This window comes from Lontra canadensis, unplaced genomic scaffold, assembly GCF_010015895.1.
Source record: "Lontra canadensis isolate GAN:19392208 unplaced genomic scaffold, GSC_riverotter_1.0 scaffold98, whole genome shotgun sequence".
NCBI classification, from domain to species: domain Eukaryota; kingdom Metazoa; phylum Chordata; class Mammalia; order Carnivora; family Mustelidae; genus Lontra; species Lontra canadensis.
Window position 1 is genome coordinate 1,511,419 of NW_022631092.1, and position 18,294 is coordinate 1,529,712.

Below are 18,294 nucleotides of genomic sequence, written 5' to 3' on the forward strand. Positions count from 1 at the left end.
GGCACGTAGTAGGCGCTAAGGGCTACCGCGTAAGATCCGGAGCAGGGTGTCTGTCACCGCACCTCCTCTGGAGTACACTGGTCTTTCACCGGGAGTGCTCTGCCAGGCATGCCTACATTTGGGGATGAATTCATAGGATTCTCTTTAAGCCAATCACGTACTTGACCTCCACCCGTACTTTAATTCACAGCCACGAGGTTTGGCAGAGGGTTGCGACCTATGCAAATGAGCAATTTACATAAGCGGGGCTGCTGTCTCCATCCCATTATCCGGTTATCCCAGTTCCGGGGCGGGGGTGGGGGTGGGGTCTGTTGTCTCCCCAAATGTGGAGGGCCGTGCACCACCACCGCGGGAGAAGCAGGCGAGTGGGGAGGCCCTTTAAAAAGGGGGAGGCGGTGGTAAGAGGAGCGCTGAGCCTCCGGAGAACAATTTCGGCAGTGGGGAAGGGCCACGTTTTGGGGGCGGTGGGCGCCAGAGGGGCAACAATGGAGGCGGACGAATTCTGAGAGCCGGGGGATACTGCCAAGCCGGGCGAGCGCCCGGAGTCTCGGCGCGCGGGCCCGGGAGCGCCCGGCCACGGGCGGCGGATCGCCCCGGCCCACTCCCGGCGCTGGGCCGCAAACGCCGCCTGGCTTCCGCGTCCCGCGCCCGCTGTCTCCCGGCTCCTGAGTGGCTGCGGGGCCAGGATTAACCTTTCACCGCCGCTCTCTGTCCAATCACAGGCTCGCTTTCATGCCGGCGCGGGGCGAGCAGGGCGAGCGGAGCGTGGGGGCGCGGAGGGGGCGGTGCGGGCGCCGGTGGGATTCTCCAAGCGGCTGTGCGCCGTTGCCGCGGGCCGTGCGCGGGCTGCGGGCGAGCCGGGCTCTGCGCAGTCTCCGCAGGCGCCGGCGGGAGGGGTCGAGGCGGAGGCGCGGCGCAGGCGGCTCCAGGCCCAGGTGAATGGAGTAACCTGACAGCGGGGACGAGGCGACGGCGAGCGGGAGGAAATGGCGGCGGCGGCGGCGGCGCCAGGCGGCACCGGGAGGCCTGGGCTGTGACGCGCGCGCCGGAGCGGGGTCCGATGGTTCTCGAAGGCCCGCGGCGCCCCGTGCTGCAGGTGAGGCGGGCTCCCGCGGAGCCGCTTTGTGTGCGGGGCGGGGAGCGGCTCCGCCCGGCCCCCGCGCCGAGGCCCGCGTGGGCGCCCGGGCCCGGACCCGCCGGGAAGGGGAGCCGGCGCGGCCAGATGGCGCCGCCTCGCCTGGTCCCCGGCGGCGCGGCCTGCGTGCCGGGCTGCCCCCGCGCCGGGCTCCGCGCTGCCCCGACCCCGGCGCCCCTCCGGAGTCGGCGCCTCGGGGGGACTCGGTGCGGTGTCGCTGGCGGCGGCCGGGGCCGCGGGCGCGTCCGCAGCGGGCATGGAGCCGGGCCTGCCGCCCGCCGGGTTGGAGGAGAGCGGGCTTTGACAGGTCCGGTTAGGCAGCGGTGAGGGCCCGGCGGCGGCGTCCCGGGAGCATCCTCGGGACCGGCGGCGGCGGCGGTGGGGCCCCCGGCGCGAGGCCCCCTCGGAGGGCAGGAAGGCGGCTGTCGGGGCTGGCGGGGAAGCGCGAGCCTTCGGGTACCGCCCGGGGAGGATTGTTCGTGTTTACTGGCAGGTGACCAGCTCTGGGTCCCCCGGGGCGGGTGGCCGAGGCCATCTTTTCGCCCCTCCCCTCCGATGTTTTTGTTGCCAGAACGCCGGAACCCTGCAGAGGAGCCTTTCTGGAGGGTTTTTAATCTTCGGGAAGTGAGTGTATGTTTTAGGTTAGCACATCAGATTTATGTGGATTGCCTAGAAAAGCCGAGCTGCCCCGAAGGCTTTGCCCGCAGCCGAGCTTAGCAAAACCACGTAATGTATCTCTAATAGCATGGAGATGTGTAAAAACAGGGATGAGTGGGGAGTCCCGCGCTCTACAGTGTTCAGCCCGTGCTTTTGTGAAGGAAGTCATTCTTTCCGCTATACGTTACCGAACCATATGAAAAGTCTAAGCATTCTTAGAACTATCCCACTTAAAAAGCATTCGTCTTATTACAGAGTAATTACTTTGAAGTCTGTGCTGCTTGGAGGCGCTTCTGGCTTTGGATTTTCTCAATCTTTACAGTCCCGATTTTCAGTTGTCTTCCGTTGCTTGTTTTTCAAGTTGCAGCACACTCAGTGAATGGAAAAGGGCAGGAGTGGGGACTTAAGTGACTTGGAAAATATATATTTTTTAAAATGTGCTTTCAGAAGCAGGTTCGCTCAGTTGAACATGTATTGTTGTAAACGTTAAATTTCCTAAATAAGAGCACATCTTAACCAAGAGCTCCAGAACTTTATATTAGAGGGTAGATGGTGGTACAGGATTCTGAATGAGACTGCTAGGGAATAGTGATTTTAGCCCTATTAATATTTTGGGGACTATTATTAGTATCTAGGCTCTGGAATAATCAGTTTATTTGGCATAGTGTTGTCTTCAGAGCCAGCTACTGCCTGTGGCATGTGTGTATTCTAGGGAGCAGACACGCGTGCGCGCGCGCACACACACACACATACATGCATATAATTGTAGAATTTTATTTTAGACCATGTCAAACTTACTCTGTTTACAGATTAAAAATACTATAAAGACTGTCTTTAAAATGGTCACTGTGTACATTTAAATGGTAACGTGGGTTAATGGATTTATTCACGGCCTCAACATGCAGTTCTAAGAAAAGATGTATTAGTTTAATTTGGGGAGAAAAGATCTTCTTTTCCTGCCATGATTTTCGGTTTATGCTGTCATCTCATCGTTGAAGGTTAAGACCATCTACTGTATTTTGCCTGTGGCTCTTGTATGAGTTGTACAGCGAGGTTTGGCCATTGCTAAGTTTTCTTGTCTTGGTTGTAGAAGACATTGTCTTTCCATGGGGCCGTGATTCTTATTTGATAGCGATTTTGTTGGTGTTTCATAGCTGGTAGCTCTTTTGGCGTAGTGCTGCCTTCTAGGAAGAATAACTTTCATGGCATTGAGGTGATTTACTCCCTGCCACTGTCTGGCAAGTGAGAGTTGCTGGCTTCATTTGAGAAAGCAGGTGTTTCACAGAGGTTCTCTCACTCGTGACCTTAACATCCTGTGGTCATTCCTTGTGGCAAAGGAAAGAAGGGACACATTCATTAATGAAGAGTACCCCCTTATTATGTACCAAGATGTTTCAGTTGCTTTTATATACATTCTCATTTAATTCTCACTGTGATCCTGAGGCCAACTCAGTATTGTCCTTATTTTACATGTAAGGAAACGAAGACTCAGGTTATTGACCCGAGTTAGGAACCTGAAAGTGGCAGTCAGGATTCGGTCATGGTTTGATTTCAGGGGCCTCTGTGTGGACCCTCTGCATTGCGTTGAACTGCATTGTTGTGCCAAGTGGATTTTAGGAGAAAAACCTGCATAAATGTAGGTGAGTCCTTTAGTATCTGTTGAAAGAAAGAAACTCTAAATATTCAGGTGACCTCTGATTATCTGATTAATAATTTAGATTTTTTCCTTTTTCTTGTGGTAAAGTATGCAGCACAAAATTTACCATTTTAACTGTTCTTAAGTGTGCAGTTCAGTGACATTAAGTATGTGCATGTTGTTTTGTGACTGTTACCGCCATCCATCTTCAAAACTTTCCCTTCATCTTCAGGGGGAACTCTGTCCCCGTTAAACACTAACTCCCCATTCTATCCATCTCTCACACCTGGGCACCCCCATTCTTCTGTCTCTGTGGATCTGACTGCTCTAGGAACCTCGTATCACTGGAGTCGTACAGTATTTGTCCTTTCATGACTGGCTTATTTCACCTACCATAGTCCTCAGGCATCATGTTGTAGACATATTTTGTAGAATACGTCAGCACTTCCTTCTTTTTTAAGCCCAAATAATATTCAACACACACACACACACACACACACACACACATTTTGTTTACCTGTTTTGACGTGAATGGACACTTGGGTTGCTTTTGCCCTTAGGCTTCGTGAATAACGCTGCTCTGAACATAGATGTACAGGTCTCTGTTTGAGCCCCCACTTTCACTTCTTTTGGGTATAAACTCGGAAGAGGTCAGACTGTTTCTTGGTCATCAAAACACACAAAAAATTCAGAATTTATTGCACTGTGACTTTTCTGAGGGTTGTTCCAGGCAGTGATACTATCCTGTAAATAGTTCCTCTGTGTTAATAAAAGACTTTAATCTCCCGGAGCCCCAGGATTTGCTCAATTTTATGATCTTGCTTCCTACCACTGGCCAGTAGATGTTCGAGTAACTGAGGTCGTTCCATTGCTTCATCTGGGGCTCCGTTGCGCTCCGCTGGGTGCTAGAGGAGGAGACTGGGAAGGCACATGTTTAACTTGCTAAAATACTAAGTTGAAGCCAAGTGGTTTATCTTGTTCACCTTGTGCTCAGCTTTTTGGACATTCAGGAGTGTCCTTCGTCCAGGAAACCCCAGGGAACGGATATGTATTAAAGTAGCTCGTATTCACAGGTTTCTTTGTAATATTTTTTCTGTCGTTATGCACTTAGGACTTGCAAAAGTAGACCAGGATCTTAGGGGGTGCCATTATCTCTTTGGGAGTCTACCTGCTTAGCCTGTGAGGTGGATCTTTTAGTCCTTATCTTCTGATTCTTGGATGTTCAACAAATCTTTTGCATGACCCAGGGTGGTTTTTAGTTGCAACTAATTTCTGTGAAAGCGATGCTAGTATTAGTACAGCGATGTAGAGACAACTGTGTGTTACTTTATAATTTGTCTCCTTGAGAAAGGATTTGAGATTGTCTTACAATGACAGACAGGTTTGAGAAGACTGAAAGGAATGGCGGAGGTTGAGGGGTAGAGTATGGAAGTTGCTAGAGGGAATTAGAAGAGAGGCTTACGGCAAGGATGGCTCAGCATCTGTGTGTAACTAAAGGGTGTTTTTTTTTCTTTTTAAAATTTTTGTTATATCAAAAGAGGAAACAAGACTAATTATAGTTGGCAGTGATTAATGAGAGGAAGTATACCAAGAGAAGCAGACTTTTCTCTTGTACGAAGAGTAGTTAATCGTTTGGATTCTTGCATAAAACGATATTAACAATATATGGAGAAAATGTTTTACATTTTACAAATGATAGGGAAACATTTTTCGCATGCCATTTTAGAGACAGTGGATACAAGCATCAGGCATAATAGAAAAGCTTTAGTAATACAGGTCTGCTTTGTTGTGGTAATTTGATTCTATAGAGCAAGTTAATTTATCTTTAGGCTGATGTCCCTGAAATATCAATTGTCTCATTCAGGCTTTTGACAGTTGCTGAGTAACAGTCCATTCACAAATGAACTCTTTTCTGCACAGCATAGATGGTCAGGATTCTCTGGGTCTGTCTTTAGGAATGTGTGTTGGTCCCCTTTCTTATGGGGTGGTGTATACTCGTGAATGAATACAGAGAGAGAGAAGTGGTCGAGAAGCCTAGCGGATGAAATTTAAATTTTCAGTCCTGTTAAAAGGCCTTTGTTAAAATAAACCCGAGTACAAAGTGACTTTCCTGTTTATCTGAAATTGTCAATGAATTGTTGATACTCTTTTTAAAATACAAAGTTGCTTTACATTTTAAATAAGTGACTGAGAAGGTGTCACAAGAAAACACTGTCTGAGGATGTCAGCAGGACTGTTACTAGAAAGAAGATGTAAAGTAATGACACGTTGGCCCTCGTGTTTTCATTTTTGAGGTTCTTGGTGATATTCAGTGTGTTGGCTGTGTAAGCGTTTATGAGAGTAAGGATGGAATAGTGCCGGGCATAGCAGAAGGTGCTCAGATTTGTGGAATGAATAGATTAGTTTATATTTAATTTTTGAAATTTTAGAAGCTGAGGTAGATTTATGGAGAATAATATTGCCTGTATATTAAGGCTTTTAAAAAGACCATCACCCTTCTGATCTTGGACCAGTCATGCTGTCTGATTCTTGATTCTCCTCCATTTGTGAGGTCCCTATGACCTGGTGCATAGAAATATTGTGGACTGAGAGAAGTGTTAAGAATTTCATAGAAGAAGAGTGCTGGGTGGCTCAGTTGGTTAAGCATCTGCCTTCGGCTCAGGTCATGATCCCAGGGTTGTGGGTTTGAGCCCCGCATCGGGCTCCCTGCTTGGTGGAGAGTCTGTTCCTTCTCCATCTCTCTCTATCCCTCTCCCCACTCATGCTCACTGTGTCTCTCAAGTAAATAAGTAAAATCTTTAAATAAAAAGAAACGTGCTATAAAAATGGAAAGTTCTGCTGGTATAGAAAGCTTTCTCAGTGTTGAAGCAACCTCACTCTGGTAGTTGTCGTGGTAGTTCTGTTTTAGCTGACAACTCAGTGTATACAATAAAGCAGTGATTTAAAAAACAGGTTTGGAAAGTCTTCTGGGAATTAGAAAATGTCAGCAAACCAGTTCAGAATTTTAAAAATAATGTATTTACAGAACTCGAATAAGGAAAGCAGGATCTCAATTTAAAAATTGATCTTTGAAATGTTAGAAAGGTTCTCTAAGAACTTAGATCAGTAACATATTTGAAGGGGAAAGAAAGGCAGTGGACTTGTCTGATACTTTGAGATTCTAGAATTTTTGTCTTCCTACTGGTAACAGCCCAGGAAGGCAAAGTTAACATGATGATCCCAACGGTTTGAAGGGCCTCGCCTTCTCTTACACAGCCTCCTGCCCAGCTGTCGCTCGGGAGGAGCTCTGATCAGTGGTATTTTAAGCTTTTTCCACCTTGCAAAATTAAATACTAATATTTTATCAGAGCTTTGTAGAGCACATGTCTGATGTGAGAGAGACCAGGGTTCAGATGCTGAGTCCCCCATGTGTAGCAACCTTGCCGAGTGTCCGCTTCCTCGTTGGTAAACTGGTCATAAGACTACCTGTTTGAGGTTGTGAGGGGAAAAAAACGAGTTTCTTAAACTCCCATCCCACTTCTGGCACATAATTACTCTTTGATAGCATTTAGCGGATATTGTTTTTCCTTTATCTGCATTGAGAAAATCTTACTTATGTTCCTAATGTGGTTATGTTATGATCCCCCCAAAGTTATTGCTGTAGGGATGGACGTCTGATACATTTATAATGGAAGGTGGAAGAGAGGAGGGCTGGAGAGCAGTTATTTCATAGGCAAAGTTCTATACTGAAAATGGTCTACATTGTGTCTGATGGTTCAGCTGTCTCACTTGGGTCTCTGCAATAGTGATGTCAAGTGTAATATTGCCTTAATATTGCTAGCTTTCCCTAAATAACCATTATTCTTCTATTAGGCATGAATAAATACATCGTCCTTTATCTATATTTCAAACCGATATGAACTTTCTGTGTATCTGTCTCCCGTGTGGGAGACAGATGTGGGCCAGTGGTTCTTATTCTTTGCAGACTGCTGATTTGATGAAAGATGTGACTCTTATTCCCAGAAAAATATACATGCTCATAATTTTACATTAAATTATAGGAGGTGCAGGGACCTTTCCTGAATCCTATCTGTAGTTGCTCGATTAGGCTGTGTCTACGCATATATAGAGAAATAATAGGTTAACTGAGGAATAGAGACACTGTCCTGGGTGATAGAGGCACAAGTTCCACCTGATTGATGAAATGGAATGAATAGTGCCAAGTACTGTGTGGTTAAGAGACCTGTGCTCTAGATGGGCTTTACTTCTAAATAACTAGCTGCAGGCTGAGGGCAGGCCACCTTGGGCTTTCCAGACTTAGCTTTAATTTTGTCTCTAGTAATACTGAGAACATTTCCAGGTCTCTAAATATCTTAGAGTCAGTCATCTTTGAAGCACCCATATCATTCTCAGACCTCTCTGTTTCAAGCTGAGATTCTTTACTAAACATGAGGCATGAAATAGAGAGGCTGCATTTTTTGCCCATTAAGGTTTATGCACAGTGATCGTGAGAAAGGAGACCCTGGCCTTGTGAGCTCTTCTGAGCAGGGGGAACATAAGATGAAAACCTCTGGGAAATCATCTTGAAAAGTAGAGAGAGCCAGGTTTTGCCTTAAACAGAGGGCAGAATCAGAGACTGTGGAGTCTTTTTTCATTTTCTGTCTCTGTTCCTAGTGCAGCTTGGTAAATGCCTGTTAGGGAAAATCCAGCAAACTGTTTAAAGACTTCTATCTGATCAGTATGGTGACAAGCAGGTAACCCATCAAGAGGCCTCTGGTCCTGTGAATGAGGGGAAAAGTGTCTAATAGACACCCTGCAAATTTAATTTTAAAGGCTTTTCTTTTGTACGTAACACTGTACTGAGATTACTTAACTTTCCTCAGTCTTGTATAGCTAAGTATTAAAGAGGAGAAATCCCTGGCTTCTAAATCTTTATATGTACCTCCTGCATCTAATAAACTGTTTATTAATCTTAGACCAAACATAATTTTGGGTGTTTTAAGGAAAAGACAGGATTTTGTTGATAAAAATATGGGAACAAGTGATAAAACAGCCTAAATTAGGCATTTGAATGCCGCTTGTAAATTGAACAGGAATTCAGGCCAGCTGTAATTTCTTGTCTAAATGCAATTAGTAGCTTCAAAGGAATCATTCTTTTTGGCTTTTCCAACGTACGGCCTTTAGTTTCCAGCCCTTCTTCAATTAATTTTGTGAAATAAGGTATTGCCAAATAGCACTGTCCTTTTGGGATGTGTTTGTAGAAAATCTCCACTGACATATGATGCTGTTCTGAAGGAGGATATTGGTTTTACTCAGTTTATGTAAACACGTAGCTTTTGTATTGCTAAACATTGGGAGAATTCTGGGAAGTTGTTTTTTGTTTTTTTAAACCTGAGTTCGGTCTGTACTTTGGCCGAGAATAGGAAACAAATAATTTTCTTAAAGCCTTTTTAAAGCATGTGCACCTGTGTACGCACACATACATGCATACATGCACACACAATCCATATATATACCTGTATGAAATCTGTATTCGCTGTGTATCTGTGGCAGATGCTCAGGTAAAATGCTTACTTGTGTTGTCTGAGTTGAGTGAAGACAAAATTACACAGTATGTTGTAGTTTCTGAAATATTACCTAGTTTATTTCACTGTGTCTGAACCCCCTCTATGATTGTAATCTCTTTTTAAGGTAGTACTTTCCGTTTCACTAAAGAAGTTGTTATGTAGTGTTTGTAGCCAGTAGTGCATCACGTTTAGTCATCAGCTGAATGGAATAGAGATACTAGAAAAAGTGGTGAGATGTATAGTCAGTTACTGTGTATTTATTGAGCATCTATGCTCTTAGACTAGAAAGGCCAAGGGAAATGTCCGTGGGCAGGGCTGATTTGGGTTGCCACAGGCTTTAAAATTAAAGGAATATTTACTTATGTATGTGTGCAGATTGAGCTAAAATTAAAATATTAGTTTGCTTCTGTTAATGTTAAATTGCGTTTACTCTTTTTCACCCCTGTCGCGAGATCAAAAGGAACATATCCAGAAGGAGCTTATTTTGACGGGCAAATCAGTGTAAATAGATTTAATGTAAATACCCCAGAGGGTAATTGTATATTATGGAAATAAGTTTGGAGTCAGAATTTAAGTAGCATTCCATCTCTCCCATTTATTGGGGCAAATGGCCCTGGATAAGTGTTTTCAAATCCCTGTAAAATGGAAATGACCCTTGTTTCAGGGTTGTTTTGAGGATGAAATGAGATAATAGAATTTGAGTGCTCAGTAAAGGTAAATCTTCTCCCTGCCGTCTCACATGTGCACCATGGCAAATGAGGAAGTTTTACATATTGTATTAAGGATTGCTTACTTCTCTTTCAAAATAAACTCTAAGTGGCATCAGTTTCAACTGATAAACCGGAAAGTACATAAATCACAAGGATACACAAAGTGTTTCCAGGCAATTATGCCCCCCTAACCCCTGGCCAAAAACACCATACCCACTTTTCCTTTTTTTTTTTTTTTTTAAAGATTTTATCTATTTATTTGACAGGCAGAGATCACAAGTAGGCAGAGAAGCAGGCAGAGAGCAAGGAGAAAGCAGGCTCCCTGCTGAGCAGAGAGCCCGATGCGGGGCTAATCCCAGGACCCTGGGATCGTGACCTGAGCCGAAGGCAGAGGCTTTAACCCCCAGAGCTACCCAGGTGCCCCTGACTTTTCCTTATTTTTAACTCTGTGTAGTGGAAGTTGTATGGTTTCATGTTGGTTTCTTTCCTGAGCATCTTAGGTGGGTCAGGTTCATTCCATTGCATCATCTCGGGTCCGTAGAGTTCTCTTACAAGAATATGTCAGTCTTTCCTTGTCTGTTGCATTGTGGGAGGACATACGCCTCGTTTTTGGTTTGGGCTGTTATGGATATTGCAGTTCTTGTGCATGTTTTTTGGTGAATATATGTGGATTTCCGTCGGGTGTGCACGTAGAATGGAATATCTGGGTTATCGGGTATGTGCGTGTCCAGAGCATCCACGTCCCCTTCACCGTTCTCCCAGCTGTGTAGGAAAGTTCTCGCAGCTCCACATCGTTCTCACTTGTCCTCTTCATTTTCACCATTTTGATGGGTGTGGTAGTGGCTCTTTGTGGTTTAATTTGCATCCTTCTAACTGCATATGCAGAGTACTCACTGTTGGATATCCTGTGTGGCGAAGTCCTCTGTCCACTGTTCATTTACTTGTTTGTTCCTTATCGATCTGTAGAAATTGTTTGTGTATTTTCTACCCTGGCTCGCATTTTCACTTTCATAATCAGGTCATGTAACCAACAGACATTTTTAATTTTAATCTAGTCCAGTTTGTCCATTTTTTTTCCCTTTATGACGAGTGCTTTTAATGTCTCCTCTAAGAAATTTTGCTCACTTCAAGGACATGGAGGTATTATCTTGTTTCCTTTTTTTTTTTAAAGACTTTATTTATTTGGGAGAGAGAATGCGTGTGGGTGCGCACATGAGCAGGGGAGGGGCGGTGGGAGAAGCAGGCTCCTGTCTCTGCGGGGAGCCTGAGGTGGGGATGCAGGGCTAGATCCTGGGACTCTGGAATCATGACCTCAGCCGGAGACAGATGCTTAACCCTGAGCCACCCAGGCACACTTCTTAGGTTGTTTTCTAAACACTTCATTGTTTTAGTTTACACCTTTAGATCTGCAGTCCAACTAGCATTGACTTTTGTGTGTGACTTGAGGAATGAGTCAAGACTTGCTTTTTCCATCTGGATACATAGTTAACTTGGTTGTTACTTGAAAAGATCATCTTTTTCTGTACCCCAGTGCAGTATGGTTTTTGTCACTAATTAAATAACCTTATATGTGTGGGTCTGTTTCCATAGTGTGTTCTGTTGCATTGTCTTTTCTTGTGTCATTACCCACCCTGTCTTAAGTATTAATGCTTTATACTGAGTATTGGTGAAAGTCAGTTGACTTTTGCATGTTAAGCCATCCTTGCATTGCTGTGATAAAGTAAAATGAGTCTTAATGCGTTCTCCTTTTTACATATTCCTGGATTATTTGCTCATATTTTGATTAGTATTTTTGCATTTCTAGTTTGAGAGATAGGTCTATAATTTTCCTTTACTATAGTGTCCTTGTTGGGTTTTGGTGTTAAGTTTATGCTGGTCTCCTGGAAAGAGGTGGAAAGTATTCCCTCTCATTTCAGTCTTACTGAAGGGTTTGTTTTAAGATTGTAGTTCTTTCTTTAAATGTTTAGAAGAATTCACTCTAGTGAAGCATTCTGGGCTTGGGAGTTTTTAATAATCTGTTTTCTTTAAAACCTATAGGGCTTTTCAAATGTTCTTTTTCTTCAGATGTTAATTTTGGTAGGTTATGTTTTTCAAGGAATTTGCCCACTTCTAAAGTACTATCTTGAGTGGCTACTAAGAAGTAATTGATACTAAAAATAGAAATAACCAGGTAAAACTTGGCTTCATTTGGAAAACTGCAACTTTTTTTTAGAGATTGTTAACTGATTTAATATAAAGAATATTCTTCATTGTGGTTTGTGGGAGAATTAACAGTGGTTAATGCTGCTTGAATTAGGTTTTTTATTCTAGTGTGATTTATATGGTCAAAGTTAGTTCCCTGAAAACAAATTATATTCAAAGGCTTTTGCTGTGTGAAATCTGTAATTAGATTTGGAGCTTTTTTTTTTTTTTTTTTTTTTTTTAATTAGAGAGAAGGGGGTAGGGGCAGAAGGGAGGGAGAGAGAGAATCTTAAGCAGGCTCTGTACACAGTACAGAGCCCCACACGGGGCTCATTCTGACAACCCTGAGAAAATGAGCTGAAATCAAGAGTTGGACACTTAACTGACTGAGCCACCCAGGTGCCCCTTGGAGCTAAATTTTTAACTTTGCTCCATTTTGGATTAATTTTGGATTTATTGTTTTCTAAAGACTTGCATTCATTTTGGATTAATTAGACTAGTGAATTATAATTTAACATGTTCTTTGGTTGTTCCTTGTAGGATTGTTTTAAGGGATAATAAACATAAAAAAGTGATTAAAGTATGAAGTAATAGTATCTTAATAATTCTTTTGGAGGGGGGCAGTCAGTATTCAATTAATCTCTGTCTAACTTTTGCTTATTATTGGTGAGAATTGTCAGCATTTATTCATTTATTAAAAAAATCTCGCTTGTGCCTGGCACCCCAGTTGGTTCTGGATGTACATATTTACTGTCTTTTCACTGAAACTGTTGACTTTCTGAAAAAGTGGCTCTGAGACCTACAGGTTGAGGGGCAGTTAGCTGGGGGATAGCATGTGCAAAGGCTCTGGGGTAGGAAGGCGTGGGTGGAGGTGCTGAGCGGTCCTCACGGCTGTCGGGGGGTGGCAGAGTTACACAATCCCGGTTAGAGATAGATGCAGGGCCAGACGTAGTACGGATTTTGGATTCTAGCCTGAGTGCTGGGGGAGTCCAGTGAAGGTTTTGAGCCATCTTGCTATACTGGTTTGACTCATGTTTTCCTTAAACCTAGTTGCGTCCTGCTTTGAGCTCTGTTAGTATTCTTCTTCTGTTCTTAATCATTTTCTTTTCTTTTTTTTTTTTTTTTCTGGGACTCGTGCTTGTTGGTAATCCTGGGCAAGAGCTTGGGTCTGGCAAATGACAAATATTTACTTCTGCCTTTAGCGTTCATATTGTGTATCACATTGTCCCTTGTCATTCTGACAGTTTACTTACGATATCGGTCCCTTACGCGTGCCAGACTTTACCCATGCAGTAACGTGTAAGCAGGTGTGGAAGATCCTGAGACCTATTGCGTGTCCTAGGCTTTGCTCGTGTTCAGACAGTGTAGGATGTTAACAGCACCCCGGCTTTGCAAGGTACGGTGGCTGCCAGTGTGGGCCTTTGGTCTACTATGGATGCTTTCCTGTGTTTTCTTTTTCTTTCTCTCTCTCTTTTTTTAAAGGGTTATAAATACTCTGGGAGATATGACCCTCCAGTTGTAGTTGTTCCTGCGCCTTTCCCATCCTTCGTAATCCCCACGTGTGTCAGTGATGTCTCACGTTCTTCACTGTGCCTCCAGTGCAGTGTTCTCCAGCGGGGCCCTCGCGGTGTCCCCTCCCCACCCCCGGCCTCCAGTACACAAAGTTCTCCTCTCACAGCCAACAGCAGACCTGTCTTTTTAGTGATCTGCAGATTTGACTTAACTAATGAACTCGATGTGTATGTTGTGGGATTGTGTAGGGGAGGAAGAGGAGCCAGAGGCCAACGTCTTTGCAGGTCCTATAGTAGAAATGGGGCTTATGTGGAAAGGCAGACAAGGCATTTGCCCAAGATCTTGTAGCTCACCGAAGGATTCTGTCACTGCTCCGACTTTGGAGCCCGCTTCTTTTTCCTCTGTCATCTGGATTCTTTCTGTAATGTGTGTGTCTGGGGTTTAATTGTGACATAATTGAGCGAAACAAGGATGGTTACCTTAGGAGGCTGTGTTTATTCTGATGCTGCTTCTTTTTGAAACCTCTCTCTAATTCCTGTAATGGATGTATTTTTGGAAATTATATTTAGCAGTAGTGAATCTTCATCTTTCTTATTAGATTAGTTTAGTTTTTGGGAACAGCCCCAAGTTCCCTTGATAGCTAAGTGTGGATTTGTCTCCAAGTGGCAATATGCAGTCGGCCCCCAAGGATAGAGAATTGTAGCTGGAAATGGGGTGACCAACCCTTCTGGTTCCTCCAGGGTTGAGATAAGTCAGTGGACAGTGCCTGGGACAGGGGACTTTCAGTGTGCAGACGGGCAGTTCCAGCATAATCCATGATTACAACCGGGAAAAGGAATGTCTTCTAACGGAGAGAGGGAACTTCAGGAGTCTCCTGTCTTGTCTTGCACTGTTCCTGCCTCTGGACCTCGTATAGAGATTTGTTCTCGGCTGAGATGAACTAGGGGAGAGCCCTTGGTGTAATAGAGAAGCAGGGGCCCCAGTCTCGCTTGAATTCCCCAGGATGAGAATCGGAGACTTGTGGAGCTGTGTGTTAAGGTCCTTTAGGATGTGGCCCTGCCTTGTCTTAACCTGTTGCCCCGTTTTGCCACACTCGTGTGGGAACAGTGCCTTGGCACACTGCTTGTAATTTCTACAGCTTGACTCGCCTGTGTCCTTTTGTGCTTCTCCACATGCCCTCACCCCCGTGGTGTCCTGTTACTGTCTCCTCACCCCTGTGATGCCCTGTTACCGTCTCCTCCCTGATGGGGCTGGTACTGCTGGTCCTTCAGAACTGACCTCCAGTCCGGTCCTCACCTTCTCCAAAAGACAGGTTTGCAGTACGTATGTCTTGCTCATTAAGTATTTGTTGAATGAATGAATGATTTTAAGGGACAGGACTTAAAGCTCTTTTAAATAGGGAAAATCACCTTAAGTGTTACTCTTTAGACTACCCAGAAATACAGTTGGACAATTTCCGTTTTTCTGTGTTCTGATAGTCAAATGTATGTATCAGTTTGTAGTAGAGTTTTATTTTTAATATTGTTTTAAAATATTTTCAAGCTTATGAGTTGTAAGAATAGTATGAAGAATTCCTATATCAATACCTACATTTACCAATAGTTAATATTTTCCACACTTGTGTGTGTTCTCCCCCCCCCCCCGCATCCCCTGCATATAGTTGTTATTTTTCTGAACTTTTTTAGAATAAGTAGCAGGCATTATGCTCTTCACTTGAATATTTTCAAGGTCTGTTTTCTAAGAACAAGAGCATTCTCTTACATGATCACAATATAGTTACTGAATTCAGAGAATTTAGCATTCATTGATGATAGTTAAATTGCCCCAGTGTCCCTGTAGGGGGGAGGGAAAAAGGTTTTCCTCTGTGCTCTTCTTGGGTGGAGCCTGTGAGTTAAATCAGCAATGGGCAGATGAACAAGAGAAAAGATTTATCTTGTGTGCACCCTGGAGGTTCAGCCGAAGGAGTGGAAACCCAAGGAAGTGGCTGGACTCGAGAGTTTCTATACCATTTTACTAAAGGGCCATGTATTGTGGACAACCGACAAAGCAAAGGAATGGGGGAGTTTGGGCTTTTACGGGTGGCAGGTTGTGGGAAGGTGAACAGATGACAGAAGACAGTAGGGGTTAGTAACGGGGTTTGTGCAGGTGCAAGTCAGGGGTGTCTTTGGTGATAATTGTCATCTCCTCCTCCTGGTACTGGAGTGGGGAGGAAGGACACTCACAAAAGCAACACTTATGTCCCGCTCTTAGGCAGAAAGGGAAAGGGCAGGGAATTTTTCCTGTATCTGCTATTTCTCTGTTGTCTTCGGCTCAGAATAACCCTTAGGCAGGGCGGCGTGTTTTCAGGTGGCCTCTTCTGCTCACCCGTCAGCCCGGTCGCGTCCTTCGCAGCGGCGCTCCTTCTCTGATACAGGATTCGGTCCAGGAATGTGCATCGTGCGTAGTTGTCATGTGTGTTCACGCTCGCGATCTGGACTCGCTGGGCAGCTGTCGGCTTTCATGGCGGCTGACATTTTTGAGGAGCGCAAGCCAGTTGTTTTGTAAAATGCGTCTCAGATTCGGTTTTGATGCTGACTCATGATTCGATTCCAGGTTCTCACTTTCGGCAAGAAAACTGCGTAAATGATACTTCCTTCTCAGTTCCTCACACTTAGGAGGTACATGTCAGGCTGTCCCAGTACTGATGAGGTCACTTTGGTGGAGGGTGGTGTCTGTCAGGTTTCCCCAGTGTGACTATATCCGTTTTCATGAGGATTTGCAGGGAATCTGTGCAGAGGGACTTTGAAGGGATGTAAATGTTCTTTTGTAAACTTCACCCAGTAGCCTGAGCACCCATTAATGACTCTTGCCTCAATTACTAACATGATGGTTAAAAACGGTGATCTTTCTATCGTTCCTCCTACATTTATTAGTTGACATTGAATAGAATTTTTATCTGGATTTTAAACCTAATAAAACACTGTTTCTAAAATGAGTCTTTGGGTTTTCCCAGTTATATTGTTAACTTTGGAACCGTACATTGTTGCTGAAACATTTTCACGGTTTGTATCAGATCAGACTGCATTAATGTGGAAGACCGACTCTGCAGACTTTGGGAGTTCTGGGAGGGATGAGACTGGAGGGATGGGTAGAGCTGGGATGCTGTCAGAATTATCCTGCATTCGATGCCTCTCTGGCTTTGCTGGTTTCGGATGAGCTCTGAACTTTTGTTTGTTGGAGAAGGGGGCGGTGATGGGGATCTTAAACTTGTTAAAATAATTTGGGTTGTTTCAAGTCCTTTAAAGGTAAGAAATATCTAAATTGAATTTTGTATTTGACCTACAGAAAGCAAACATATGATTTGAAGGGTAGATCAATAAGGTTTATACTGAATGTAGAATTAAATATCCATATTTGTGGGTCTTTCCAGCTTTCCTTCAATTCTGTGTAAGTCAAATATGAGAGGTTTCCTTTGAAAAATCTTACAGTTTCAGGGGAAATAGCAGTAGTAATAGTATCTAATATGGGACAGAAGATACAGATGAGTCCTGATCTGGGTGGTACAGATGGCCCCCGTGTGCTGCATGAGAGGGGAATCAAATAATAGAGGTTTTTAGGTTCTTGAGGGAGGGGTAAGTGGCAGGCGGGGGCCCAGAGACAGAGGCTCATTTGAAGGTTGGGATGTACTTGTCACAGCTCTCGAGGGAAAGCAGATAACGTGAGTGGTTGGGTATCTTGCACATAGCTGTAGTGTGGCGCTTTACCCCTTGCCTGGAACTTTTAATGTGTTTGCTTTCCGGACTCATCGTGTTCAGCAGTCTCTCAGACTCATTTTGTCTCAGGACTAGCCTCTCTGTGGTATTAAAATACATATGCATTATATTGTGTTAGAACAGCCTAAGGTAGAAAATTATGGCTTTTTTCCCTTCATGGATGTTCTTACAGGGCATGCAAAAGATAGGCTAGAAGGTGGTCATGAATTGAGTACATTCTAGCATAGCAGTGTTTTTATTGAGTAAAGTACAGGAACGTGGAATCAAACACTAACCTTAAAACTGACCTTGAAAGTTAGTGGTTTATTAAGCGTTTGCCTCTCTTGAAACAAGACTGAAGGGTAAATGCCGTTGTAGGTAACTCGAAGGGGAGGGATGGTTCTGGCTGCCATTTTGGTATGTTGGAATGTTGTCTTTTTAGGAAGTATTCCAAGTCCGTGGGCCATTGGCTGGCAGCCTAGAGATACTTTTTATACGGAGATTTTGATGGGTGATACTTGTTAAAATGCTGTTTGACCTGTATTCAGTTTCAGTTTTGGATAAATCTAATTTTAGGCATAATGACATTGAAGTATAAACATAATATGTTTGTTACAGATTTACAGAAACCCAGAAATTTATCTGGTTTACAGAGTAGTACAAGAAAAGAAGGCTAATGAGTTCGTGGTTTAAGTCATAGAAACTGGGGTAAGTTTTAACTACATCTGATGGCTTAAGGGAGTTTAAAAAAATGCTCTTTTTTTTTGTTTGTTGTTTTCTTTGTTGTTTTGTTTGTTTTTAACCTAAAGCGAAATCATTGCTCTGTAGATTGATTTATTTAAGTCATCTCTACATCCAACATGGGGCTCAGATTCACAACCCTGAGATCAAGAGTTGCATGCCCCATCAGCTGAGCCAGCCAGGCGCCCCCAGAATCATTTCTGTCTAAACTGTTGTCATTCTGCAAGTTATCCTCAGTATGAAAGTTTGTTTTCCAATTCTAAATGTAATAAATTGTTCAAATTGTAGGAAATTTTAGAATGCAGAAGAGTTTTAAGAAGAAAGAAATCGCTCATAGCAGTAATCCAGTCCCATCCTGAATTTTGGGCTGAATTTTCTCTCCATTCCTCCTTTTCTTCTTTGGTTTTTAACTTGACTTAGTCATGGTCTTCTTGTAAATAAAAAT

The 18,294-nt window shown here is 43.9% G+C and overlaps 1 protein-coding gene across 5 annotated transcripts in view; it reads left to right on the forward strand.

Annotated features, from left to right (window-relative positions):
• The first annotated feature begins 795 nt into the window (after positions 1-795).
• Positions 796-18,294, forward strand: part of DICER1 (dicer 1, ribonuclease III) — a 67,520-nt gene continuing 50,021 nt past the window's right edge. For 4 of the 5 annotated variants that reach the window (XM_032837467.1, XM_032837470.1, XM_032837468.1 and 1 more), the window contains exon 1: positions 799-1,096. The gene's annotated coding sequence lies outside the window, so the exon portion shown is untranslated. Of the gene's footprint in view, positions 1,097-18,294 lie in introns of all 5 variants that reach the window. The other variant, XM_032837472.1, reaches the window with a different exon arrangement.